Source organism: Suricata suricatta, chromosome 7 (assembly GCF_006229205.1).
Source record: "Suricata suricatta isolate VVHF042 chromosome 7, meerkat_22Aug2017_6uvM2_HiC, whole genome shotgun sequence".
Lineage (NCBI taxonomy): Eukaryota > Metazoa > Chordata > Mammalia > Carnivora > Herpestidae > Suricata > Suricata suricatta.
Window position 1 is genome coordinate 128,280,724 of NC_043706.1, and position 23,163 is coordinate 128,303,886.

The window sequence follows — 23,163 nt, forward strand, 5'->3', positions numbered from 1 at the left end:
GTGGTTGTGGGCGCTGGCTGGGCAAGTCTGAAATCCGTATTGTCAGGAAGGGCAGGCTGGACCATCGGGGCGTGGCTGAAGCCGTGTCCATGGGCGGGCTTTCTACTTCACCGGGGAAACCTCAGGTCTGCCCTTGAGGACTTTCAACACATTGAACCCGGCCCACCCAGACTAGGCTCCCTTACTTCCTGTCAACATGTCAACAGAGTTTGGCCTCTGATCACAGCCACAAATACCTTCACAGCAACACCTGAGTTAGTGTTTAATTGACTAGCCGGAGACTGCAGCTGTCTTGATGAGTCCGGGCTGCTAAAACAGAATACCACTGACCGAGTGGCTTCTCAGCAAAAGAAATGTATTTCTCATAGTTTTGGAGGCTGGAAGACTGAGATCAGAGGGCCAACGGTCAGATTCCAGTGAGCGTCTTCTAGGCGGCAGAGCTCCGACTTCTCATTGTATTCCCACGGAGAGGGAAGCAAGCTCTCTCATGTCTTCTAAGGGCACTAACCCCATTCATGAGGGCTCCACCCTCAGGACCTCATCTAAACCTGTTTACCTCCCCAAAGGCCTCCCCTCCTAACACCATCACACTGGGAGGTGGGGTTTCAACACAGAATTTGGGGGGAATACAAATGCTTAGTCTATAACAGTATCCTGGCCAAGTTGACACAGTAAAAATACCATTAGACCTCCAAAGCTTTTGAAAAGTAGGGTTTCGGGGCCTCACCCCAAACCACTTGAATCTGAATCTCATGAGATGGAACCTGGATATTCATTGTCTTTGTAAACCACTTTGTAAACACTCTGATGCATAGTTAGACTTAAGAACTATGAGTGCCATCAGTGAGAAAAGGGCCTTCAGGATTTGAACTGGGCCACCAGTCCTTGGTTTTTCTGTGTTGACCTCAGAGAGCAGAGTGACCACTCCGTGGCCCCGGGCAGGTCCCTCCTCAGTGTCATCACCCGGGAAAGGAGGAAATGGGAGGAAAGCCCAAAGCGCCCCACTAACTTTGCCCAACTGCCACTCCCCTTCTTTCTTCTTTTGGAATCTCAGTTTTGTTTGGCTTCACCATTCCCACCCCTAGGAGATGAGTCATGATTGCCCACGAGCAGTCTTTGCCAGTGGGAGCCCCTTCTTTAGGCACCCCTTCAATGGTCTCCCTTGTAGCCAGTAGTGGGCATTGGACCCACTCCTGAGCAATGAGATACAGGTGAAGTTGACTATGGACTTTGGGGACTTTCCCCCACAAATAGAGAGCAAGACCCTCCCTCTGCTTCCCCTGCAGTCATGAGGGGGCAAGAGCCTGACATGATGCTGCTCCATGGGTCACAAGAGACAAACACCCACCTGCAGAGGGGGCAAAGTAGAAATGTAGACAGAACGGGTTCATTGATGCCATTGTAGAGCCAGGGCACCATTTCCTCCCAGTAATTATAAAATATTTGCTGAAAACACCTTCGCTGATGAGCAGTAGTCAAAGGAGGCAGAAGAGAGAGAAAGGTTCTGCAGTCATCTCATTCCAGGGATTTGGGGTCTGTGGAGCAGACAGTGGGATCTGGGAGACCGAAGAGAGTGCCATTAAAGACATCCTCAGTCTATCTCCAGTGCCTTTGCGTACAGACAGCCTCCTATCCACCAAAGGCTCTTTGAGGAAAGAGCAATCAATCTTGAAAGTAGCATTCAAGACCCTCCACAAATACAGCTGTTCCCTCCTCCAGTCAGGGGTGCTGTGTCTCTTCAAGGTTTCTGGAATATTCCATGGTGATTCCATAGAATCATAGCTTGAATTCTTTCCCAGCTTAGAATCCTCTGCCCACCATCTTCCTCTAAGAGGGGATTCAGATCCACCATCTTAGATCTAACCTCCTCCAGCAAGATGCAAGTAACTCGTCTATACCACCCCCTTCCTGACAACCCAGAGCCCTGTCATGTACTCTTGGCCAGAGCATTTGACCTTGCAGTCAAACAAGGGCACTGAGGGAGCCCTCTGGGTACCAACCAAACCCGTAAGCATCTTGTTTCCTTTTATCTTTTCCAGTTTTATTGGGATGTCATTGACATACAACATGGTGTTAGTTTAAGGTATACGACATAATGATTTGATACGTGTACATACTGCAAAATGATTGCCACGTTTTAACATCCCTCAGTTGCCAACTTTTCTCCTTTGTGATAAGACTTTTAAGATCTCGCTTACCAACTTTTAAATATACAAACACAAGTGTTCACTATGGTCATCAGGTTGTACATCACACCCCCAGACCTTATTTATCTTATAACTGGGCGTTTGTCCTTTTTTTTGGATCCCCTTTACTCAATTTACCCAGTCCCCACTTCCTGTCTCTGGCAACCACTGATCTGATCTCAATTTTTGCCAGTTTGGATTTTTAGATTCCACATGTGAGGTCATATAGTATTTGTCTGGCTTATTTCACTTAGTGTAATTGCTTTCAAGTTTCATCCACATTGTCACAAATAGCAGGGTTCCCTTCTTTTTTATGGCTCAATACATTTCCAGAATATATATATATATATTTATCCATTCGTCTGTGGGCACCCAATGTTGCTCCCCTGTCTTTATTGTAAATGCATATTGCTACAGAGAACATGAGAGCACATGCATCTTTTCAGAATAGTGATTCTATTTCCTTCAGATATATGCCCAGAAAAGGAATTGCTAGATCATATCATCGTCATTTCTTCCTTTATTTCTTCCTAATAAATCAGTTCCTCGTAAATCAATTCAAAACATGTTTGAAAGTGCCACAAAGTGGCTACTGTTGTGTTCAATGACATTTTATTATCTCCTATACATGCTCCTGAGTTTCCTTAAACATGCTATTCATCTAAAGAAGCAGTAATAGAAGGAAGGGAATACTGCGAACAGATCAAGGTTGTTCTATCTCTGAAAAGAAATATGCAGGTTGATCTCCTTTACCAATGTGGCATAGTCTTTTTCTATTAAATTTAGTTTCTTTTTTTTTTTAAGTTTATTTAATTTGAGAGAGAGAAAGAGAGAATTCTAACCAGGCTCCACACCAGCCGTAGGTGGGGCTCAAACTCAAAAACCATGAGATCATGACCTGAGCCAAAACCAAGAGTCGGATGTGTAACCGACTGAGCCACCCAGGCGCCTCTTAATTTAATTTCTATAGCTCCCATTTGCCCAAACTACATGGCATCCTGTATCTCTTCCTAAGACATGCCTGAAAAACTTGCCCAAGAATCCCAAGATTTATTCAACTCAAAGAGCCTCCTCTTGCTTCCTTTGCTAACAGTAGGCTAGGATCAGAGCCAGAGAAGCCAGTCACGAGGAACCGGCTCCAACTTTCTGCCATCACAATTTCTTTTGCTTCTAGGGTAACCGTTGAAAACCGTGTCTTTATGGTTCAGTGTGTCCTTGCGTTTCCCACTCCAAATGAACTCAAAAGCCAAAGCGATATTTTATTTTGAGGGAGGACAAAGGACAACCCCAGTCTCTCCAGAGTTATGTCTGTCTGAGGTTAAAGCCTCCAGAGGGGGTTTACCCTCAGCTCCACAGGACCTGGGGTACTTTGAGCCTTGGTCACAGAATCGGCCCAAGCCGGCCCCCAAATGGACTTCCTTGTGGGGGCCCTGGGCCCCGGTCATCATCTGGACTCACGCTTCCCCGGAACGGAGTTGGAGGCCCTTGGTGTCCTTTCCCGTGGGACTCATCGGTGTGACTGAGCCCAGTCCCATTGCATTCTCTAAAGGGAAGAGCATAGGAGACTCTTTGTTTCTGAGGTGGCCACTCAATCCCTATTCAAATTTACCCACATTCCTCTAAATGACCACTTTGCATAACAAGGAGCTGTTGAGGTCGGAAGTGTCTCAGGGTGAGTACTTACAGCAGAGCCACTGGGTAGGCCCCTCTAGTGGCTGCAAGGAGGTGACTGCCATCCACCTAGGCAAACACCTAGCTGGTCCTTTTCAGCAGCTTTTAAAAAAAATTTTTTTTATAGTTTATTTATTTTTGAGACAGAGAAAGACAGAGCACAAGTGGGAGAGGGGCAGAGAGAGAGGGAGACACAGAATCTGAAAACAGGCTCAAGGCTCTGAACTGTCAGCACAGAACCTGACTCAGGGCTCGAACCCACGACCTGAGCTGAAGTCGGATGCTCAACCCACTGAGCCACCCAGGCACCGCATTCAGCAGTTTCTTAAAGTTCTGCTTAGTTGGGCTCATAAAAGTTCAGACTCTAAACTCTGAAAAGGCTCAAGTGCCCATCCCCCACCCCCACCCTCCAGTATGGGAGCTCTGGTCAGAACTGAATGGAATCACTTGGCAGGACTGAGGCTCTGACGGGCACTGACTGTGCCCTGGTGTGCCTCCATGCCAGCACGTGTGGGTGCAGCTGGTCTGGGGGAGCAGAGCTGGGGAAGCCCAACTTGCGAGGGCGAGGATGCAGGCCCTCCTTCCAGGGGTGGGGGCAAGACCCAGGAAAGCCCCTGAGAGCCAGCACAGGTAATAGGACAGGGCTTAGAGGGGCCACACCTGGGCCACCATGGCAATGGGAAGATGGCCCCACACTGTTCACCTGTCCTCTTGCCGAGGTCTTCTGGGATTCATTTCAATCCTTGCCCCGCTGCCCAAAGTCATTCCTCAGCTCCCAGAACCCTCCTCTTGGCCTCCGTAGCCAGGTGCCAACATGAAAATGCCTTTCAGAGTGGGGTTTTGCAGCAGTGGGCAGTGTCAGGACTGGAGGGGAGGAGGAAAAAGGGGGAGAGAATGGAAGTTGACTTAGACCGGGGACCTCAGCCTTTGACAAGAAGCCTCCCCTCCCCCCCCCCACCACTTCCCTCAATTCTGGTTCATTGCCTCCAAATGGCTTACTTCTGTGACTTCCCAAATAGACCCGTGTCTGTCGGGGGCCCTCTTCTCTGGCCACATGAAGGGCCCCCATCCAAGGCCTCCAGCAGTTTGCAGAGCAGACCCGGTGTGTTCCCACTGCACCCAGGGAGCTGGTGAGAATTTCTCCGGTTTTCCTAGCAGAGGTCTCCAAAAGTATTCCAAGGGCCCGATCAGCTGTGGTCTTAAATTCAGAGCCTCAGCACCACTCCAGGAAGGAACCTCATTTACCCTGGTACCTGGGCACTGTTTGTCCCGGGCTCAGAATGTATGGAATAGGGTCTTGCCGGGACGCACACTGGAGTCATTCTCTGGGAAGGATGGTGGCCCCAGCCATCGGGACCTGTCACCCTCGCTCCCCTGTTGGCCTCGAGGTTGAAGGGAGTTGAAGGGAAAGGCTTTAGGAGGAGTTCATGCCTGGTGGATCGTGGAGGATGCTACGAATACTCAAACTTTCCTCGAAGATATTACCACCCCACCCCCACTCCTGCTCCAAGATTGGAGAAAATGTACAGCATTCATTTTGGAAAATCTATTCAAAAGGGTCATGAAAGAATGATGTTCACCAGTCAAGAAATCGATTCTTTTCCTTCCGGCTCATGGCTAACACAGCCGGGGGAGGCCAATGGATGCCTGAGGCAGGAAGGCTGGTTTAGCCCCCGGCACTCACAAAATGCACAAATTGGACAATTAATTGACTCTTCGATTTTTGGCAGGGGAGGGTAAGGAGGACTTGCCAGTTCCCATTAGAGTACCGCAGGCGCTCCCAAAAATGCGCTAATGCCGAGTGACCTGAAGGTTACCCACCGTGCTGGTGCCCAGGCCATCAGCCCCAGCTTCTCGGTCCCACTTCTCCACCGAGGCAAACACCGCGTCGTCGTGAAGGAGGGCGCTCAGAGCCTCCCCCTCCATCGACACGCACGGAAACCCCACCGGGTTCACCAAGGGCCCGTCCCTGCCGCATCCGGCCAGACGTCCCCGGGGGCCAGGACGAGAAAGCACACCGTTGCTGCCCTTGCTTCCCGGCATGTGCCAACCCCGTCGGACAGCGGCTGTGGTGCCTGGGGTGTCACGGGACTGAGTCTCTGAGGCAGTGTCCCCTGCTCATCCCCGGCTAGTCACTGGCTCAGGTGTCTCAGTGCGATGACAACAAGAATTACTTCAACTTAGGTGCCTGATGGAATTTTATAAACTGTTCTATTCCTGGTTTTTCTTTTTCTTTTTTTTTTTTTTACTTCTTGGCATTTTTTGCCAAGAAGTTCCAGGGTAAAGGTGAGCTGCAAGTGGGAGGGGGTGGAAATCGAGTGCGTTCTCCAGGAGGTGATGACATTGGGGCACTCAGTGGCGGAGCCAGTTAAGTGCCTGGCTCTCGATATGGCTCAGGTTACGATTTCCCAGTTCATGGGTTCAAGCCTGTCACAGATCCTGTTTGGGATTCTCTTTCCTTCTCTCTGCCTCTATCCTCACTCATGCTCTCTCTGTTTCTCTCTCAAAATAAATGAATAAACATGAAGAAAAGAGATATAACTGACATTTAACATCATCTTAGTTTTAGGAGTGCAACATGAGGATTTGGTATTAGGATATGTTGTGAAATGATCAAAATTAAGTTTAGTTAACGTCCACTACCTCACGGTTACAAATATTTTTGTGATGAGAACTTTTAATATCTTTCTTAGCAACTTTCAAATCATGTCATTTTATTTTTTTAACATTTCTTCATTTTTTAATAGAATTTTTTAAACATGTATTTATTTTTCAGAGAGGGACAAAGCACAAGTGGGGGAGAGGCAGAGAGGGAGGGAAACGCAGAATCTGAAGCAGGCTCCAGGTTCTGAGCTGTCAGTGCAGAGCCCAACATGGGCCTTAAACCCGTGAATGGTGAGATCGTGACCTGAGATGACATCAGACACTTAATTGACTAAGCAACCCAGGTGTCCCACAAATCATTTTACTTAGTGGAGCTCTGGTCACAGGGTCCTCGAGGCCCGAGCACCAGGATAAACTTCTGAGCTACGCTGATCATTTGCTTCCTGGTCTGTTTCTCACTAGGCGGAGCTCCCGGAGGCTCGGGACCCTTCCTCATCATTCTCTCTCCAGCATTTCGCACAGCGCCTGGCACACACCAGGGCTCAACAGGTACTTGTTGGGAGAAGAGAACGTACCAGTAAAGTATGCCAGCGCCTCTTCTTTTCTTTTCTTTTATGAGGCTGCCCCAGGGGGAGCGGAATTGGGCAAAAAGCGAGCATGCAGCCTCTGACGTTAGGTCTGTGTCCCAGCCCGTGCTGGCCAGGCTGGGCCACCCTGTCCTGTCCTCTGAGCCCGGTTTTCAGGTCCTCGGTTTGCAAGCTGCGGGACACCATGAGAGAAGCCAGCCTTGTTTGTATCCTCGGCAGCCGAGTGGTCAGCGGGCCGCCCGTCCAAGTGCATGAGTGCTGCTCTCTTTGACTCGCTAGCTTGGCCTAGGCAGGGGGTAGAGCCACGTGACCCCGCCACCGAGAACTCTGCGGGGTGTCCCTGTGTTTTCATGGAGCCAGTGCCAGGAAGCTGGGAGCTTCCCTCTGCCTCACTTTCAAGGCCACGTGCTCTTGGGTTTTGCAGGCCTTCCCGAGCAAGATGCAGCAACAACGGTGGGGGTGAGACTCGAACTGCTGCAGACGCCTTCAGGGCTGGCTCATGTGGAGAGATGCCTACAGCTTCCGTGATGGTGCTGTGCACGCATTGGAATGGTGGGCACTGGGGGCACATGGGGTGCTGTCGGTGAGGCCTCCAACTCGGTTTTGGCCCAGCTCAGGACCTCACAGGTCAGGAGTTTGAGTCCTGCATGGGGCTCTGTATTCATAGCACATGGAACCTGCTTGGAATTTCTCCCTCCCCGCCCCCACCTCCCTAACTCCCACCCTCCCCCCACCACTCCCTGGCTTGCTCTATCAATCAATTAATCAATCAAACATTAAAAAAAAAATAGCTGACACTTGGGTTGAGGTGATTCGACCCCCCCGGTGTGAGTCTCAAAAATACGTGCCCAGTCGGTGGTGAGGGCCAGGTCAACCTCAATGCTACTGCTGGAATTACCTCATGCCAGGGGTTCTGAACTCAGAGGGTCACGAACTGCAATAGAAGAATTGCATCTTTCTTTCCCCCAAAAGCCTCTGACTGAAATTCAGCATTTTCTTGAAGAATGTAAGCGACAACACCAGGAGTCTCGCCACCCGAGATCAACGATTTGCGGATCACCTCCCAGTGGTTACAGATCCTCCACAGCGTCATTTCCAGTCACTGTTCCAGTTGTGCTACTTAGAAATTATGTAGCTGGTAGACCCGCTGGTAAATCTTGTGGGGTTTTTAAATGTTTATTTATTTACTTTGAGAGGGAGAAAGAGAGGGAGCGCGTGTAGCGTGTGTGAGCAAGGAGGAGGGGCGCTAGAGAGACCGCTGCCTGAAGAAGGGATTCGTCTTCCAGGTAGCCTATGTCTTCCTTTTCTTCTTGCTCCCACGGCGTGGCTCCCAGGAGCATGCGGGTGAGCATCCCCCAGCGCTTGCCCCCATCCAGCTTCAGTGGTACCCCACTATTGTGAGTTCCATATTGCCCACCGGTTTTGACCCACCAGCTCCCACAGGAGGCCTGCCAGAGGTTGAGGCGTTTCTTGTCACCTTGAGCCCTGTAACTTGGACCAGTTCTGACCTGAGCCAGTTTAGCAAACAAACCTATCTTCCATTTGGCCGGAATGGCACCTTCCTCGGTGAGGCCTGAATTCCTCAAAGTGTGCTCTCCTCACAATGTACCAGAAATTGGTGGGTTAAACAACAGAAATCTATCGTCTCACAGTTCTGGGGGTGGCAGTCCAGATGAAGGTGTTGACGAGGTTGGGCTCTCCTGAGGGCCGGGAGGGAGAATCTGGTCCACGCTTCGCCTATAGCTTCTAGTGGTTTGCTGGCAATGTCTGTCCTTTCCTGGCTTGTAGAGCATCTCTGGGGTCTCTGCGTGGCATTCTCCCCGTGTGCCTGCTGCGTCCGGATTTCCCCGTCTTCTACAGGACACCAGTCACGTGGGATTAGGGGCCCACTCAACTCCAGGAGAGTCTTATCCTAACACCTGATTACATCTGCGATGGTCCTATCACCAGACAGTGTCACGGTCTGAGAGACTGGGGTTAGGACTTCAACATATGATTTTGGGAGACACAGTTCAACCCATGTTCCTCGCTTTTACGTTTGCTCTTTCCTTCAGTCCTCTCTCTTAGCGGTGGGTTATTCTTTAGAGATATTTTTTGTCCCTTTATAGCCAACACTCTTACAATAACTAGATAACGACTCCCTACGTTAAGCTTCTCTCCTCTCCTAGTCAGGAGACCCTAATTGATGGTGAGTGAAGGGACCTGACAAAGGGAGTGTGGGCCAGGCCCCTTGCCTTTAGTTCCTCTCCACCTGATGAGGTAGGGATTATTTTCATGCCCAGGTATAAAGTGGTCTCACTTGGTGAGTGCCTGTGCTGGGACTCAACCTCAGTTATGTTTTTGTTGTGTTTTGTGTTTTGTTTTGTTTTTGCCAAAGGCTGAGTGCTCTCTACTGCACAGAACTCCTTCCACCCTAAAGATGGCTGCATGGATCTCCAGCTGGTCTTGGCCCCATCAGGATGGCCACAGTCTCCATCCCATGGAAATGTTGGTTTCGTTCATTCACTTGCTCATTTATTCATTCAACAAACACTTGCCACATACAGTGCCTACCATACATAAGTTCTGTGTGCTGAGGTTCACAGAGGCAGCTGAAGCCCTGATCTCCAAGAGCTGAAGGAGTAATGGAGAGTGACAAGGGAGGACACCTGTGATAAAAGGTGCTGGAAAGTGTTTCTGAGAAGGTGATGCTTGAACTGAGGCTCGGCAAATAGCCAACCAGGAAGAAAATAAGGAAGGATGTTCCGTGCAGAAGAAAGAGCAGAAACAAAGATATGAAGAAAATTGGGCATGGTTTGCTCGGGAAGCCATGTCGGCAGTGATTAAATCCAAAACCACGCATAGTTGTAACAGACCTGTCTTGACCCCAGAGTGTCAGCAAAGTGTGCACAAGCACAGCGGCCACTGTGTCACGTGGCCACAAGCAGGAGCGAGACCCGATCAGTTATGAGACGCAGCCTGAGTTTTTAGATTTTCATGTGTAAAACAGTCCCACAATTTAGAAATGGTGAAGCCGGACGTTCGTGAAGTGAAAATGGGAGCTGTGGGAAGGCCACTTGGGTGGCGGGTCCGGGCAGCATGAGACATATGCTTTGGAATCAGTATGGTCTGTGTTCAAATACAGACTCTGCCGCGTATGGTGCCAGGTACCCCCACCCCCGAGAGTCACAGCGTCCTTATCTGGAACATGGCGTGATTATTTACCTCCTAGAACAAGACAAAACATGAAACACTCGCCCTGGCTAGGGAGAGCACAGTGAGCAGGGGAGAGCATTAAGGCCGCAGTGAGGTTCTGTGCTGGGCCCGCTGGGGAGCACTCCCCCACCAATCCCTCTCTCGAGCAGTCCTGAAAAGGGATGCTTCATGATAGGAGTGTTCCCCAAACTTTTCTTGACCTGGCACGCTCATCAGTTACAAACTTTGGGAAAGCACACCCTCAAAACAGGTGTCCTTATCAACATTATATAAATGTATCACTCTATTAACATGCTCTGCCCGCTATGAAACATAAACACGAGTTAAGAGCATAAGATAAAGACAAAATAAACAATATTGTTAATACATTGTTTTCCTTTATCAGTGGTGCCAAGCGCCCTTGACCTATCACCGACCAGAAACATCGTTTTCTGTGAGAACACTCTGATGATTGTTGCTTTGTTTCTGAAAGTCTTAATTTGCCTTTAGTGACTCAGTGACTTGATTTCTAAGCTTGCTTTTAATGGCCTAGCAGCTAAGGAGGTCCCTCACGAAGATGCAAAAGACGTGCGTCTTTGGCTCAGCTCACTGAAGTATGACGGTCACCAGGGGCTGAGTGAGGCCAAGTGCAGCGTCCAAGGGCAGTGGACTGATGCCCTGTCTCCTCGAACTTGCCCAGAGATGAATAAATACATATAAAACCAGAGTGAATCCATGTGGTCCACGTTTAACAAATCCAAGCATAGTAGCTGAGGGCAAAATTGAAGTGAAAAATTCTCTTGCTGGTGTCTTTGCTGCTGCCCTCTCACCAGCGCCGGGGACACTTGAGCCCCTGCGCTGCTGGACCATCCCTGGCTGGGCCTTCTATCTGACGTGGGAGCGGACTTCCCACGGAGCAGGGGAGAAATCCGAGAGGGCGAGGCAGGAGCCGCGGGGCCCTCCGTGACTTAGCCTCAGCAGCGACACACCATCGAGGTTCTCAGACTCTCTTCAGGTGAGCTTGGATTCGGTGGAGGGGGGGGCGTGCACCGGGGCAAAGCCCTCGGGCAGCGTGGCTCTTTAGGGACCAGAGAAAACTGGCTGTGGCAGAATGTGGCAGAAAAGTGAGAGAGTAAGCTGAGGGCAAAACGGAACATAACACCCAGAAAACAGAGGATCTGCAGCAAAGTCCCAGAATCACACTCTGTGGCAGGCTTAAGAAGCCATCAGATCAGATTCATGAGGAGGAAAGAGGATGCCAGGCGGAAGGTTTCCAGAAAAATAAAATAATAAAAACACGGGCTATCCGATGTGCTTAAGTACCTTAAAAAGTTGCTTGATATGGGGGGCACCTGGGTGGCTCAGTGTGTTAAGCGTCTGACTTTAGCACAAGTCATGATCTCACAGTTCGTGGGTTCAAGCCCTGCATTGGGCTCTGTGCTGACAGCTCAGAGCCTAGAGCCTGTTTCAGATTCTGTGTCTCCCTCTCTGCCCTTCCCATGCTTGCACTTTGTCTCTCTCTGTCTCTCTCAAAAGTAAATAAACATTAAAAAAAAAAAAGAACTAGAACAAGTTAAAAAAATGGTTGGTATATAAACAACTTTATAGGAGAAGATCAAGCCTTCCATATACAGAAAACATAAAGAGAAAAACTGTCAGGGAAATTATGAGTCCAGGGGATGAAAACAGTTTGCAGGCAAGAAAACATAATAATAGTAGACTATTTAGGATTTACAGTGAATATTATTTAGATTAAGATGCTAATCTCAATACCTTTAGTGACCTAACTAAAAATGGGACATAAGTATTGGGAGGATGGCAAGAGAGGACATGGGGGCAGGGGACATACGAGCACTAAGTCTTCATTCAGCATAATGGAAAATCAATAGGTAAGGTCCAACTTTACATAAGCATACGATTTAGAAACCTAGAAATACACATCAGACAGAACAGTTGAAGAATTTAAAGTGATCTCGTTGAGGATCAGAACTAGAGGTGTGGGAAGGGAAGGGGCAAGGCAGGGACCACTGGTTTTTGTTATGAACCATTTAGTACTACTTAATTTTCTTTGCTCCTCCAGAAAAAGACGTCTAATTCAAACAATATGTATAAAATAGAACTCTTAGGAGCTAGTAACTAGCATTTCCAAGATTCTGCATCATGCTTTAAAGTTCTATTTATGGCTGGGGCACCTGGGTGGTTCAAGTGGCTAAGTATCTGATTCTCATGTTGACTTAGGCCATGATCTCACAGTTATTAAGTTCAAGCCTCACATGAGGCTCTACACTGACAGTGTGGAGCCTGCTTGGGATCCCCTCCCTCCCTCCCTCTTTCTCTCTCAAAATAAATAAATAAACTCAAATAAAATGATTTATGGCTGCACATATATTTGAAGAATAAACTGTCACCGTGATGAGTATATAAATGTTTTCACCATACCATGCGTTGTCAGTTATGGGAACCAAAATGGGTTAGAAATACACAAATAAATGACTATTTAAATTAACCATCATGAAAAAACGTATCCAACCCTTCCCGAAGTCATTGCTGCGGCCCTTCCGTTGAATAGCCTCCTCCCTTTCTGCCCATTTCCGGGTTTCTTAGCCCTGCCTCCTTCAACAGTTCAATGCCTTGGCTCCACCACTTGCGTCCCTCCCTCTCGCTCAGCATCCCACAGCGCTGGCGCCACACTTCATTTATGAAATTATAAGCTTCTGCCTTGGATTATTTATGTCCCTGCCTCAAGGAAAAGGTTTGTATTCCAATGCACAGCTTTCTCCTACAAATACATGTCTTCTTGGCACCCCCTTCACTGGACAGTCTACACTCAGTTTTTCAGTTGCCAAGTTATTATGAGCAGCCAGCCACCCTCATCAAAGCTCAAGGCTACCTGTGGTTATTCTGTAATGAAAAGAGTAGCTTTTAAAAGTTATTACCTGGAAGCTTAGAGTTCTTATTAATATTTCTGCGACGTTAGAGGCTCCTGGGGGGCATCCGAATGAACACCCTGGTCAACAGGTGGCTTTCTTCGGTGATAAGTTCACGTCAACATTACTCCCTTATCCTACCAATGTGCTTCAAAAATTCAAGGTACTCGAACAACAAGCCAAACACAGACATCTGCCTAAACTTCACTTTTTGTCAGATTTACCTGATGTTGATGCGAATGTGCTTGATTAAACAGGCACAGGCATAATGTTCTGAAATAGAAGACAAAATGTACATCAAATGCTAAGATGAACCAAAGAGCTCGAGGAAATATCTTCCCTGCTTTGCGCTGGCCAAAGCTCTCCTTCCCCTCGGAGACCCCGACGGTCCATGCTCTCTCCTTCGTGCCTCAGGGACATTTTAGGAAATGCTTAAGAGTGAGGACATTGAAGTGACCCATTTCAGGACTTACTTTGGGACCCCTTGGGGTGGAGGTGGGGTGACAACTCACTAGAATAAAGGGTTAGTGTTGTATTTGATTTTTATATTAAAAATAGGGGTGCCTGGGTGGCTCATTTGGTTAAGCAGCCAACTTTGGCTCAGGTCATGATCTCACAGTCTGTGGGTTTGAGCCCCGCATTGGGCTCTGTGCTGACAGCTCATAGCCTGAAGCCTGCTTCAGATTCTGTGTCTCCCTCTCTCTCTGCCCCTCCCCTGCTCTCACTCTGTCTCTCTCTCTCAAAATAAAATAAAGACCTAAAAAAATTTTTTTAACTAATTTAAAACAACAAAAACAAAAACAAGAAAGTAATTAAATTACATCATAAATGAGTCATCACTGACATCATCAGGTCCACATATCAGATGCCTCATGTCACTCAAAGCCATGAGGAAAGAGTCCCACAACATGGCTGTGGGGGTGTGTGTGACAGTGACCGCCATTCGTTTCCACTACTTGAAAGTAGTTTCCAAGATACACCACCAAATTTAACGGAAATACCCCGCACAGAATAGACAAGTGAGCACCAATACTGCAACCACGATGGAAAACCAGAAAAGTGGCAAAGTGGACATGTGTTCTCATGGTCTCTGGATGGCTTCTCTGTCAGCCCTATAATGATAAGGTAAAACATTCAGGATCATCTAATTTTATCTTGTAAGAAAAAAATAAAAAATTCTAAGAAAAGACTCAAAAGAGGGATTCACATCCATTATTTGTAATAACGAACCTCAGCATGAGTGTATGTTGTGCCTTGGGGTATTGGCAATTAGCTATAAATGTTTGCTGAAGATGAAGACATTAAAAAATTTGTTTTAATTTTTTATTTATTTTTGAGAGACAGAGAGACAGTGTGAGCAGGAGAGGGTCAGAGAAAGAGGGAGATACAGAATCTGAAGACAGGCTCCAGGCTCTGAGCTGTCAGTACAGAGCCAGACACAGGACTCGAACCCAGGAACCGTGAGATCATGCCCTGAGCTGAAGTCGAACACTTAACTGACTGAGCCACCCAGGCGCCCCTGGGGAAGATATTTTTAAGCTGGGACTCTAGAACATGAAGACAGACCGCGTTAATTGCCATACTGAAGGGAATGATATTTATTTCTAAGAGTTCTAAATAGTATGTTTATGAAACTATTAAAAAAAACTTGGACTTTATTGATTTTCTGCCATGCTAGATGGAGATTTAGTGTTCCTCTATTCCCTACCCCCACGTCCTTTCTTGCCATCCTTCCAATAGCTGTAGCCCACTGTTAGCTAAATCAATGAAGGCATTGACGTTAGTAGGTTCTTGTAAATAATATTCACTGCAAAACCCAAATAACCCACTATTATGTCTTCATTCTTGCAAAATGATTTCTTTTCCTGCAGTTTTAATTGGTTTGCACTCTTTACGCTGAGACTTCATTTTTTTCTCCAGCAGATTATTTATCAACCAACATTTTTATGCTTCAGCATATCAGATGGTGTGTCATTTTTATTGTTGTTGGTTTTTTTCCTGGAGACACTGCTGCTAGCACCCTCCATTCTCCACGGACAATCTGGACCCTTTGCTTTCTAAGCCTGTCGCACTGCATCAGCCTGTATTATCCTAGGCTTCTGAGGGGACTGAGTGAAAAAAGGATTGCAGCAAGATTGTCAAGGGGCTGGTTTGCCACAGAAAGGAATTTGGACTTGATTTAGTTATTGGAGAACCACAGGACGTGACAAGAGGAAATCGGTCACTGCACCACAGTGACCCACAGTCAACGAGATCTCGTCTACCCTTAAGTTTAGCTCAGAGTGGCACCTGTCCTTCTTTGGAACCACCATCCACGCACTTAGGCTGCAAAAACAGTGACCTGGGATCATTAAACAAATGTTGGTCCCATATCTAATGTTGAGCTACTTAGGATGCAAGGAAAACAATCTCTCACAGTCAAGGCTAAGGAAATTTTAGTGTCACAGGAATTCACGGTCAGGCCAATGTAAATCTCGAAATGTCTTTACATTTAATGCTTTCCAAAATCCATGCTCGGGGGCACCTGGGTGGCTCGGTGGGTCAAGCGTCTGGCTCTTAGTTTACGCTTAGGTTATAATCTCACGGGTCGTGAGCTTGAGCCCTACTTTGAGCTCCACTGCTGGCATGGTGGAACCTGCTTGGGATTCTCTCTCTCTCTCTCTCTCTCTGCCTCTTTTCCACTCACTCTTTCTGTCTCAAAAATAAATAAATAAACTTAGAAATATTTTTTAAATGTAAACTTTGGAGGTGCCTGGTGGCTCAGTTGATTAAGCATCAGACTCTTGATTTCAGCTCAGGTCATGGTCTCATGGTTCCATGAGATAGAGTCTGGTGTTGGGCTCTGTGCTGACAGCACAAAGCCTGCTTGGGATTCTCCCTCTCCCCCTCTCTCTGCCCCTCCCTCCCTTTTTTTCTCTAAATAATAAATAAATAAACATTTAAAAGAATTAAATAAATAGAACATAAACTTTGAAGATGGAAATAAGGCCAGTCAGGACCATTCAAGAGATTACAAAGACGAGTTGAATGTCAAAGGGCAGAGAGAGCAGGAGAAAATCTGTTCTGACAGCCACACTGATGTGGGCAGAACCCACTGAGGCCCTCCCTCCATGTCCCCCATCTTTGGTCACTCTTCACCTGCTTTTGTCCTCATCTAAGCTTTTGTCATTTATATTATTAAAATCATATCATAACTACTTTGCTTTCTTATAGTACTTTATAATTTTCCAATGAGTTTGCAAAAATCCTATCAGGCGTTTGAACAGCATATGAGGTAGACGGGAGGTAGACGGATAGAGTCGGTTGGTAATTCCCGTTTTTATAGGTAAAGAAGCCGGGACAAAGAGAGGTGTAATGGCTTCCTGAGAGTTCCATAGCTGGTCAGCAGCCTCAACAGCTTGGGAGAGTAGTTTTCTGACTGTCAACAGCATTTTGGCCCTTTCTTCCAGGACTCCTTGTTTGTCATTATTTTCTTTTTTAACTTTATTTTTGAGAGACAGAGAGACAGAGCATGAATGGGGAAGAGCAGAGAGAAAGGGAGTTACAGAATCTGAAGCAGCCTCCAGGCTCTGAGCTGGCAGCACAGAGCCTGACATGGGGCTCAAACCCACGGACTGCAAGATCATGACTTGAGCCGAAGTCAGACGCTTAACCGACTGAGCCACCCAGGCATCCCTGTCTTTCTTATCTCACTTTCAATTCTTGTTTTTCTTCTTCTCAATATCGTATATATTTATTATTATAACTGAAAATCTGTTTCTTATATTTATAGTTTGTTTTCTGTTCATTAATAATTTAAAAATAATTTAAATGATCAAAAAATTGATATATACATTAGTTTATTATGTTGATATAAGTAGACATTAAAATATAATTGCAATTTAATATATTTTAGTAATTATATACATTTAATCATTTTAAGTAATTAAGTCATGCTTTTAAATAATGAATAGTTTTACAAATAAAATTTTTTCCTACAACCTTGTCCTTTTTTACTTGCCTATGGTTCTCAACGTTCCCCCCCCCCGCCCCCCCTGATGATCATTGGGTTATGGGTGAGGGGGATTCTCACTTTTGAAGTGGCGTCCAAATGTGTCCCCACGACCCCTTCCCCCACTGTCCTGTTTGAGGTTCACGGGAGTATCAATTTCAGAAAAGAGGATTCTCACATTTTGAATGGGAGCAAGAAATTAGGAGAGTTGAAGTGAGGTGAGGCATGGCTTATCCACTTTGCCAGAAGATTCTTTGGCTTACAAAAGGTTTCCCCACGGCATCTGTACAAACATCAAGCTTTCTAAGTGTGTTTTTACTGCAATCCAATGCTCATAAATTCAACACTCCTGGCGTCTCCAGGCAGGTGCACCGAGCCCACCCCTCCCGCGCTGAGCGAGCCGAGCCACACCTGGAAGCCTGCGTGCCAGGGGCCAAGGGCAGCGAGGCCTGAGCACGTTATTCTGCGCAGCTGAGGCAGACCCTCCGCGCTCCGTGGTCATCAGTAAGAAGCCGGACTCCTCTCCCGTGCTGGAAAGTGCTCCTGGCGGTAAGCCAACACCACGCGGTCTGCATCTTCATTGCTTCCTGTTCACTGAGTCCAGGACCTGGCTCCTCCAGGGCCACAAAGACCATCCACAAACACTCGGGACAGTGTCCCGGGAGGCTCCCAATTGGACAGAGACAGTTCTCCGTAGGGGGCTGTGCCCCGTGGACTTAATCCCCACCATACCCTGTCTGCCTGGGGTCAGTCTGGGCTGTGCACAGGTTTTGTTTAACTTGTAGCGTTTTTTGCAATGGTTTCAAACAGATAACGCTTTAGAACGAAGAGTCACAGCAAGTCGCGATTTCCTGTTCCTTTTGAAAGATAGGTATTCCAGCAGCAGTGGCCCCAGATTCCTACAGGGTTCGCCGCAGCGCCTACGGCCAGAGGGGACCTGCAGGTGCTCCCCGGGTCCCCGGAGGGTCGGAGTGCGTGATGCCAGCCCGCGGTGTTTCCTTAGGGGCTTCACCCCTTCTCGGCCTGGCCACGCGCGTGCTTTAGTACCTTCGTGGGGGTGTCTGGGGTCTGCTTATCCTTGAGTCAGCATTTGTTCAGCCACCTTTGGGATGCAGCCGCCTCCTACCCCAAGTAGCCCCGATTTTCAGCCCTCCACACGCCTGAAATAGCTCCCATCACCCCACTTGTGAGGGTCTCTCCTTTCAGACTCCGGGAGAATATCTGGCTTAAACCGGAACGGAACGAGCGGGGACACTGAGGCTCAGAGCAGCAGAGCTGCTCCGGGTCCAGGAGAGCTGGCAGGTGTTGGGGCGGAGAGCAGGGCACCCGCCTGCCCCCAGCTCTCTCTGCCCCAGCGCACGGCCGCTTTCTCCTCCTGCTCCAGGGCCACCATAGTGAGGGGACCCTGACCCGCTTCACGCCTCCTGAACGGATTGGAGGGGAGCAAAACAAGCCTGAGAAGGAGAGGGGGACTGAGCGGGAAGAAACAGGGGCGCCCGAGCCCAGGACGGGCAGGAAAAGGAAAGCGAAGCTCACCGCTTCCGCGCCCTGCCTCCCTGTGTCACCCGCACGTGAAGGCTGTGTATTGTCTGTGGGCACGCGGCTACTCCGAAAATACCATTTGCTAAAGGACTTCACCACCTATATGCATTAGGCCCTCCTCCATGTGTAATGAAAAACAATGAAATACAGAAATTGGATTTTTTTCCCCTCCAAGTGAGTAAATTTATATCACTTACTGTGTCTTTCTCTGTAATAGAAGCATTGCTAGATGCACTTGACTTTTCCCTCTTCCTCCTCCGTGCACTGATTGCATTTCCGGGGTTTCCTTTAGTTAATTGCGGTCATGTGACTGGTTTCCAGCCAATGGGGTGTGAGAGAACGCAAATCCGGTTGGGGCTCTGGCGCCTAAAACCTGTCACTTTCTTTAACTTTCCATGGTGACCTCGGAAGCATGGATTGAGGAGCGTGTGGGTTAGAAAGGAGCCTATCTCCTGAATTACTTATTTTTGTGTGTAGCATCTGATAGCTTTACATCCGTCCTCTACCAGTAATGAGCAAATTATTTAATTTTTTTGTGCCTGGGTTTTTCTCATCTGCAAATTGGAACTATTGACAGAAACTCCCTCTTAGAGCTATGGAAATATTAAGTAAGTTAATATTTGTAAATCACCTATAAGAGTGCTCTTACAGCAAGTACAATGTAAAGAATGTTAAATAAAATATTAAAAGCTCTCTAAATGTTATATTAGCCTTTATTAAGGCTGTTCTAAGCATCTTAGCAAATTTCTTTGGATGATGATGAGAATCACCTTGCTTGGTAATTTTGTTTTGTTTGTCTTAAGGATAGCATAAAACTTGTGAGTTATACCTTAAGTGTCAGATAGGTTGGCCTGGGTTCAAATCTTGATGTTGCTACCCATTAGCATTAAAACATTAAGACAGTACTTAACTTCACTGAGTCTCAGTTTCCTCATTAATAGGACCATTTGCACCTACTTCATAGGTTGAATGGAGGATTAATGAGATAAACATTGTACAAAATTCAGTCAAGTGTCAGGCACATAGTAATTGCTCATTAAATAACATTGCTTCTAGGCAATAAGTGATTAAGAGGCCAGGATTGAGAAGAGGCTGTCCAGAACATTTGTAATTAATCTCTGAAACTCTTAAGTATCTCCAAGATGAGATGCTTACACTGGGTTTGATTGTGATTTTCAAAAGTTTTAATTTTTTAGCTGCAAAACTCCTCCTTCAAGAATAATCTTGGATGGGGCACCTGGGTGGCTCAGTCGGTTAAGCCTCCAACTTTGGCCCAGGTCATGATCTCGCATTCGTGGATTTGAGTCCCACGTCGGGCTCTGTGCTGACAGCTCAGAGCCTGGAGTCTGCTTCTTATTCTATGTCTCCCTTACTCTCTGCCCCTGCCACTTATGCTCTGTCTCTCTCTGTCTCAAAAATAAATAAAACATTAAAAAATAATTAAAAAAAAGAATTATCTTGGATAAACCTTTAATCTTAGATGGGAGCAGTGGGGTAGAGGTCAGGGTGGAGGAAACCGACTGGCTTTCCCTCACGTCCCCTCTCCAAATTGTCCCTGTGTCACCTCTGTGCAGTCCTAGGGCTCTTTGGCACAGTCTGATTGTTTATGGGACTTGACGTTCTCCAAACTGTTTTGTTCTGGCTCTAATATTCTCTGACCATGAGGACTGGCATTCGCCCATGCAATAGAAGTTGAAGTTGAAATTATACTCACACAACCTGTTCCCCGTGCTAAGTCCTCTTCTGACTTAGCTCGTTTCTTCCGTCATTGCCTTTCACGCTCACAGGTAGACCCCTCGCCCAGGGACTAGGCCTCCCGTCACCTGCTCCTCCCACAGGCAGAGGCTGGGCAGGGAACCCACATGATGCAAGCGCCCGGTTGTCTCGGGCCCATGGAGGGTTCTGGCCTCGGGACGAGCAGGGCGACCCCACACTAAAACCAGGGGCCACGCTTCTGACAGGTGAGGCCATTGACCAAGGGCAGGGCATAGTTTTAACACAAAGTGACCTCTCTGAGGAAAATGAGCCGTCTAATACTTCAGTGCTTTCCCTCAGTTGACAGTGAAACTATCCCTCAGATTTTCCTTTCAGGCCCTACTTGTTTACACAGGTATAAATGAGCCACAAAACCACTCCGTTTTCCTTATATTTACGGCAGGTCACTGGGCTGCCCAAACCCTCAGGCATTTTCACTTCCTCTGAGATGAAATTCAAAGACGTCCTTGGCCTCAGACCTCCTCTCCTCTTCCTGGCCCTTGCTGCCACAGGCCTACTGGACTCTGTGGTTCCTGCAACACCTGAAAAGTCTGTTCTCTGGACCTTTGCACATGCTGTTTGTGTCTGGAATACTTTCCTCTCGGCTACAGATCTCCATCCTTCATCAATTCTCCTCAGAGAGCATTCCCTGACCCCCTTATCTAAAAAGAACACCTCCTTTCTAGACCTGTACCTGCTCTTACTTCCTAACTCTGGAACGGTGCTTGGCATTAGGTGCTCAACAAATACTTGTCAAATGAATGGCCAGATGACCTAATAAGCTGTTGCATGTGCATGTGCATCATGGTTATAAACACAATCCTGAAGGGGCATGCAGTGAACACAGGGACATCTCGGTGACTCAGTTGGTTAAGTGTCCAACTCTTGGTTTCAGCTCAGATAGTGATCTCACAGTTCCTGAGTTTGAGTCTTGCATCAGGTCTCATGTTGCCGATGTAGAGTCTGCTTAGGATTCTCTCTCTCCCTCTCCCTCTTCCTCTCTCTCCCTCACTCTCTCCTCTCCCTCTCCCTCTCCCTCTCTCTCCTTCTCCGCCTCCCCTCTCTACCTCCCCTCTCTCTCAGTCCCTCCCCTGCTCACTTACACACACACACTCTCTCTCTCTCTCAAAGTAACCATATAAACTTCAAAAGTGCCTGCAGAGGAGTGGTGGAATCAGTTGGCCGTCAGCTGCCTGTGGACAGGTTTAACAACACCTGGATTTAGGACCCTTTTAAGCTCCTGCAGTCCCATCAAGAAGAATGAGCCAAGTATTCCGTTAGCACGTAGCTTATTGTGCCCCCAGCATCGTGGTTACACCTCTGGTCTCCATTCTTGCCTGGAGTCAGAACTTCCTGTCTCCTACTCCTCAGCTTACATTTTCTTCTCACGGTATGCTGTTGCTGTACGACATGGCAGTACGTCTTAGCCGGCACTCATCTCCCAGAACCCCCTTCCTCGTGTGGTTCTGACTGTGAGTTGGTCAGAAAGAGGAAGTTGGCCAAAGCAAGCTCTGCGAGAAACAGACGCACAGATGCCAGTCGCTGCCAGTTGCTTCATGCTTTCCTGCTCTTGAGTCCAGCTCTTCCCTCCCACTGCTGGCCCTGCTGACCAGCAGCAGCCCTGGCCCACCAGCAGATGTAGACCCCACAGGCTGCCGGCTCTCCGCTGTGGTTCCTCTCCATTGGCTGGACACGCCCGGCTTCCTGGATCCTTGCAAGCCCCACATCGTCCATCTCCACCAATGCCTCAGAAGGGCTGGATAGGGATTCTTCCCGAACCTCAATTCCTGTCAGGCTTTTACCTCTCAACTGCTCCCACAATTTTGTCAGGTCTGATTAATAAGGTCCTTTAATAAAGTCCAATTCCAAGGACTCTCTACCTCTTCCCTGATGGGACTTCAACTAATATGCATGAAGGCTATCATGTGCTCAGTCTGCCAATTAATGCTTATTTTTCCAGTTATCAACATTGTTTTAAATATGGGTACCTCCTGTCTAAAAACATAATAGCCCTGCATTTTTCTTCGAAGTAGTATGACCTCCGTGATCATAATGTAATGTAATAGATAACCTAATATGTAGTACAATTTGGTATTTCCCAAAATATGCCCTGCAAATTTTAGATGGAATATAGATAAATGCATTAAAAATTATTTAAATAAATATCATAAAGCAGAAAATATAACTAACATAGAAACTCATTTCATGGGTTTTATTGCTCAGAATGGAGCCAAATTTATTTGGACTTAAAGAATGAATGATCAGAGAGGTACTGTGGTGATACGGTACAAATCATGGAGATGCTACGGGCATGACTGGCATTTGGGGTACTCTGATCTAGTTACCAATGTGAGGAGCCAGGAGACCTGGGTCATACCTCCTCCCGGTCCTGGAGTGACAGAGGCAGATGTCTGTCCCCTGAGCTCAATGCAAGGCAACCTTCAAGAGCACTGGACTCCTCCCCCCAGGTGACCCATCCAGCCCCAGCCTGTGTGTGGATCACTGCCTCTAATATTTCAGCCTACACATTTTTCTGATTACTCAGCACTCCCCAAACACCTGCAATCACTCATGTGCTTGCTTCTACCACTTTCTTCTCTCGCTGGCTACCCGTGGCTCCCATCAACAAACTTACCATATCTTTTCACATCTTAGTCTTGTAAGTCATATATCGACTGGGGATTTGAGAAAAAAATTGTTCTTAATTGCAGAAGAAGGGGATGCTC

At 47.4% G+C, this 23,163-nt stretch overlaps 2 long non-coding RNA genes across 2 annotated transcripts; one reads left to right on the forward strand and one right to left on the reverse strand.

Annotated features, from left to right (window-relative positions):
* The first annotated feature begins 1,831 nt into the window (after positions 1–1,831).
* LOC115295712 lies at positions 1,832–7,735 on the forward strand. Its single transcript, XR_003910536.1, has 3 exons — positions 1,832–2,007; positions 6,924–7,043; positions 7,473–7,735. It is a non-coding gene; the product is annotated as an uncharacterized LOC115295712 (long non-coding RNA).
* On the reverse strand, positions 3,383–18,952 carry LOC115295711. Its single transcript, XR_003910535.1, has 4 exons — positions 18,880–18,952; positions 4,561–4,721; positions 3,871–3,959; positions 3,383–3,729 (listed from the first exon to the last, which is right to left on the reverse strand). It is a non-coding gene; the product is annotated as an uncharacterized LOC115295711 (long non-coding RNA).
* Between the last annotated feature and the right edge of the window lie 4,211 nt (positions 18,953–23,163).